Genomic DNA, 5,664 nt, shown 5'->3' with positions numbered 1-5,664 from the left:
TCGACCACCTTCGACAAGCATCGACCTTCATCATGCCGCCGAAGAAGACAGCAGCGCATGGGGCTGCATTGCAGCCACTGGACGTTAATCAAGAGACGCTACACGAAGCTAGGAGCCAGAAGAGGAAGACTACCAGACCAACACCTCAGGAGGAGGAACTGGACCAAGAAATCAGGGACCTCGAAGCTATCCATCAACAGGTTTAAAAGAAGAGAGAGAAAATGCTTCGGCTCGCTGATCTCCAGAGGAAGATTGATGAGTTCGCCGAAGAAATGTGTCACCTCACCCAGGATGACCAAGACCGAAGGCCCCAGCACAAGGAGCTTCGTCAAGAGAATTCATACAATGATGATGAATGGTATGGTGATTTTCATCATGGCAATTTTGCTTTCGATGATGCTTCTCCTTTGGTAGCAGAATTGCAGGCTACGCCATGGCCCCCATCATACAAGCCACCTCAGCTTCCTATGTATGATGGGCACTTAGACCCGAAGCAGTTCCTGATGAGCTACGAAGCAACCATATCTTCATATGGGGGCAATACTGCAGTCATGGCGAAATCCTTCGTCATGGCAGTCAAAAGCGTAGCACAAACTTGGTACTCTTCTCTCCGGCCAGGGACAATCACATCATGGCAGAAGCTCAAGGATATGCTACTCACTAGCTTTCAAGGCTCTCAGACGAAGCCAGTCACTGCTCAGGCTTTGTTTCAGTGCACGCAAGACCATGAGGAGTACCTTCAGGTGTATGTCCGAAGGTTCCTGCGTCTGAGAGCACAAGCGCCTACAGTGCCCAATGAAATTGTCATTGAGGCCATGATCAAGGGGCTTTGGCCAGGACCTATGTGACACCCCAGTGTCACCTAGGGTCTTCTCAGTGCTAACTCAAGAGCCATCATTTCATGTAAGCCAAATTGAGCATGAAGCACCAAATCAACTTAAGAGTAAAATATCCACTAAGTTTATATCTAAAGAGTCATGTCTAAAACAATTGAGGTTTTTAAAAAAGGGAAAATGTTGAAACCCTAATACCAACCCTAATTAAGCTATTTAAGTAGAAAAGAAGAAAAGGGATGAAAGACCATGAAAAACTTGAAATCATGACTTAGGCCAATTATAAGAATTGAAATACACTAACTAAGCTTCAATGAAGATTATAAAAGCTTGGCCAAAATAGTTTGTTAAAAACTCCAAACAAGCCATTCAAGTGGAGGTTTAATGGGGAAATCTAAAATTCAGATTTCTGAATTTTCAACCTTTGAACCAAAACCGAGCACGTTCACCTTGATCCTTAGCTCTAATCCTAAAGCTATCATTAACAAAAATGTGTCTAACTAACCCCTCTGCCACATGTCTGAAGATGGCATCGGGACGCGAGCCCTAGACACGACAAAACCGAAGATTTGCCTCGGGCTCGGGCTGAGAGATAGACCAGACTTGAGAGCTCCATATCTTTGAAACCAGTAGGCCAAATCCTATGACCCCCACACAAGATCGGTAGCTTATAGAGAGGAGAAGAGGTTTTGTGCACTGACCAAGGCAAGAGCAGGCTCGGATGAATGACCACACACGCCAGAACTCAGGCAGAATGAACGCGCACACGTGTTCGACCCTGGTCGGCACGCCGGTGTTCGCCTAACCCGCGCGCGCTCGCCCCAGTGTCCGGTCAAGTCCGTCGCGCGCCCTCGCCCGCGCCGTGCCTATAAAGAAGCCCCGAGGCCTCGGCCGTACCTCCCCGCGCGCTCTCAGGCCTTGCCTAAGCCAAGTTCACCGGACTTCGCCTCGAGCACGCCGCACCACCGCCCGCCATCACTGCCCAAGCCTCAGCCACCACGGCCAACTCGCTCCAGCCGTGTCCAAGTTGCGCCGACCTCTCGGTTAGCTTCGCTAGTGGCCTGTGGAGCTTTCCAAGCTCTCGGACCGGACAGAACCTCAACGGAGACCCGAGATCATCTTCGCCGGACTTCAGTCGCCCGCGGCCGCGCGTGGACCAAGCAATCTGGTGAGCCATTCTCCAATTCCTCGCGCTCACATCTTCCTTGACCTCTAGTGAAGCTCCCCGACCCATTTAATTGATCTATCATGCCCTGGTTAAGCCGGACTCCTCGCCGCCGACGAGCTCCCCCGCCTGCGCACGTGGACCGACCTTCTCCGACCACCATCGCTAGCGATCCGCACCTCGACGTGATCGCCAGAGACTCCCGGACCTCACCCAACCCTTCACCGGAGCAACCTCGCCGCCGGTAAGCCTCTCTGCCCTATTCTTCCGCCGCAGTCACTGTTCCATTAGGGGAAGGATCGCGGGTTCGATTTCGGGAAACCCGAGGGGGTTTTCTGCAGAGCCTTAGACTCATGTGAATAGTGCACCGAGGACCTGTCTATAATTCATTCAAAACCTTTCGCGAGGGACCCCAGTGTAAAACCGTTTTTCTTTTAACCATTTCTAATTAATCTTTTTAAATTCAGCAGAGAACTTAGAAAATTTATATCTTGAGTTATATTCAACCAAATTTAACCAAACCAATTTTGCTGGATTCAAAATATTATGAACTATCACCTAAAAATACTGAACCCTATGCTTTCTGTTTGAATTTTAGAGTTTAAAATTAATTAAGGAGAATGACCAAACCTTATTAAAATAAGAAAAAATAGTTATGCTTCTGTGCTGAACTTAAGAAAATTTGTAAAAATGTAGACCCTACTTAGGCACTGTTTAAAAATAGTGAGCACCCCAGTATTAAAGATTTAAACAAGATTACTTATTAAAAGCCACATTTGTCCAAAACTTAGGAAAATGAGAAAGACACTGGAAAATAATGAACAGTGAATGCAAATATTTTTCCTAGTTCACTTAAGTAATAGAGAACCTAGGAAAAATAGAAGGAACCCTAGTCCAGAACAAATTCTAAGTGAAATGTTTTAATAAGCTTTAAGCAAACTAGAAAAACAATTATTAGAATTATGAAAACAATTTCAAAATTGTTAATAAAAATTCAGTGGACTTGTAACCACTAAGACACCACTATAAAAATGATAAACACTCCAGCCCATCATTTTAAGTAGAGTAAACTAATAGAACTTGATATTGAGCCATGTTTCAATTAAATCATGAGCAAACCAAAAAGAGTGCAATAGTGGGCAAATAAATTTTTACCAGATTAATAATGAAGCAGGCCACCAGAGAAAAATGCAAAACCCAATTGAAAGTTGCAAAATAATACCCATTGCCCCTACTTCATGAAAAAGGCCATTTAGTTCAAGAAATCCCTACCACCCTTCCCTTAAGCAACAAGTTTCCAAACTTCAGAATGATTGCTCTTGCACAAAGAAGAAGATAGGAAAAATTTGAAGTATGTAGTTTGATATTTTTCAAGTATAGTGGTAGTAGAAAGCACCCCTTTGGCTAGAAACTTTAGAAAATCATAACAAAATAACTAATAAGTGTTAGTGGCTGAAAATTTGTACAAAGTCATGTTATAAAATCTAAATGCCAGCAAAAAATATGTCTTAGAGAATAACCCACTGTTAAAAAGGAGTTGTAGTTCAAAACACCCCTCTGCCCTAATATTTGATAATTTTATACAGAGAGAACCCCTCACTGTTTAAGCCCCAAATTTTGAGACAAAGAATTATACACCAGTAAAAAGCCACTGTAATTTTTGCAGAATTGTTGGAAATTTATTAAGCTATCTTGTAGTTCAAACCCACCATAAAAGCATAAAAGAATTAGAAAGGAAGAGAGGGAAAATAAATCTCACTCCAATAAGAACAGCTAGAAATCTTAATAAACTCTCACTAATACATCAAAAAAAATTTAGTGGAACACCAAAATAGACTTACCAATTAGTTTAACTAAGCTTGACCCTAATTTGCTAAGAGTACCCCCAAAATCTTCAGTAGAGAGAATAAGCCCTACCTTATTAAATTGATCATTTCTCCCCCCATAAAATCTTAATTGTAATTGCATATCATGCCATGCATATATATTACTCATTGCAATCATTAGATTGCAATCTCGCTGATGGAGAGTACGTGCTCATCCCTGAGCAAGGAGCTATCCACGAGGAAGACTAGGAGCAAGCTCCCGAGACTGCCATCGAGGATCTCCCCGCAGCCCCAGCTATTGAAGGCAAGCCCTGGTTTTATGCATAACCATATCTATATATGCTATTTTACTACACTTAATGTTTATAGGATTGTAATGTGCACTTAAGTGTAGGAGTTGCTTGAAACCTCTAGTTGCATGAACTTAGGATACCTTTTTGAGATGGATACTAGTATGCTAGGTCGAGTAGCTGCTTTGCTAATTAGGATCTCAGTAGAAGTCGAGTGATTTTCTAGCACTCACGTGAGGTGAGGAATTGACTGTATTCATCTTGATAATGGGATCTATGATGCCTATGGACTTGGATCCAAGGAGGATGCCTTGTCCATGAGACAGGAAAAAGGAATTAAGGATTAATGTGTGGATACCTGAGTCAAGCTTTTGAACGTACTAAACACATGTCGGGAAATATGGTAACCGGTAATATGAATTTATCATTACAGCAAATTAATATTACGAGGGGCTACTGTTGGGGGCCTTCGGCTTCCGAAGGTCCTCAAAAACATGATTTGACAATGTTTTCAAAGTATGCGAGCAGGTATCTTCGGAATCAGGTTGCGGGTATACAAGAGCATGGTCAAGACGAAGCTTGACTGAAATGGAAGACAATCATGACGAAGGATGAAACGATCACGAAGCTATGTGCAGAAGAGCTTCGGCATGACAGCAGAAAAGGGGAACCGACTTAAAGATGAAAAGCCAAATTAGACCTCGAAGAATTACTATAGAGTTATTGATAAAAGTAAAGGGCATTAATGTAATTTTACACGGGCTGCGTCCCATGCCTATAAATAGATGAACAGTACTCCCGTACTGTTCACGCTGACTTGGCATTGGCATCACGCTTGTACCCTTACTTTCCTTCAAGCCGAAGGTACATTTGTAATTTGTTGTTATTTATATAAGTAAAATAAATAGAAATAAATTAATAATAATAATGTTCAAAGTAATCATGTTATTTTCCGTGTTTTGTATAAATCTCTCTTATCTTTTATTATGATTATGAAGGTGTGACCTTCATAACCTTCGTCCGAAATCCATTATATCCAAAGGGAAATAATGCTTCGAAGGACGAAGGGCTTTGATATTTAACATTTTATGTTGCCTTGTTCTTAATTCATAGCATTTGAGAACAAGTCCCCAACATTGGCGCCCACCTCCGGTGAACTCACTTCCATTTCTTGAGCTTTGAACATCTTCGGCAAGCATCACCTTCGTCATGCCGCCGAAAAAAGCTTCAGCGACAGGGGCTGCCACTCTGCAGCCGCTGGACCCAAATCAGGACGTCCTTTCTCTTAGGGAGGCCCGAAGCCAGAAGTGGAAGGCCACCAGTCCAACGCCTCCGGAGGACGACTTGGACCAGGAAATCCAAATCCTGGAGATGCTCCATCAACAGGTGCAACGAAAGAAGGAGAAGATGGCTCGTCTAGCTGACCTTCAGAGGCAGATAGATGAAGCTTCGGAAGAGGTTCGTCATCTTGCTCAGGATGACCAGAACCGAAGGCCTCCGCGTAGAGAGCTTCATCAGGAGGGCTTCTACAATGAGGACGACTGGTATGA

The sequence above is a fragment of the Zea mays genome, chromosome 4 (genome assembly GCF_902167145.1).
Source record: "Zea mays cultivar B73 chromosome 4, Zm-B73-REFERENCE-NAM-5.0, whole genome shotgun sequence".
NCBI classification, from domain to species: Eukaryota; Viridiplantae; Streptophyta; class Magnoliopsida; order Poales; family Poaceae; genus Zea; species Zea mays.
This window is presented reverse-complemented; position numbering follows the sequence as displayed.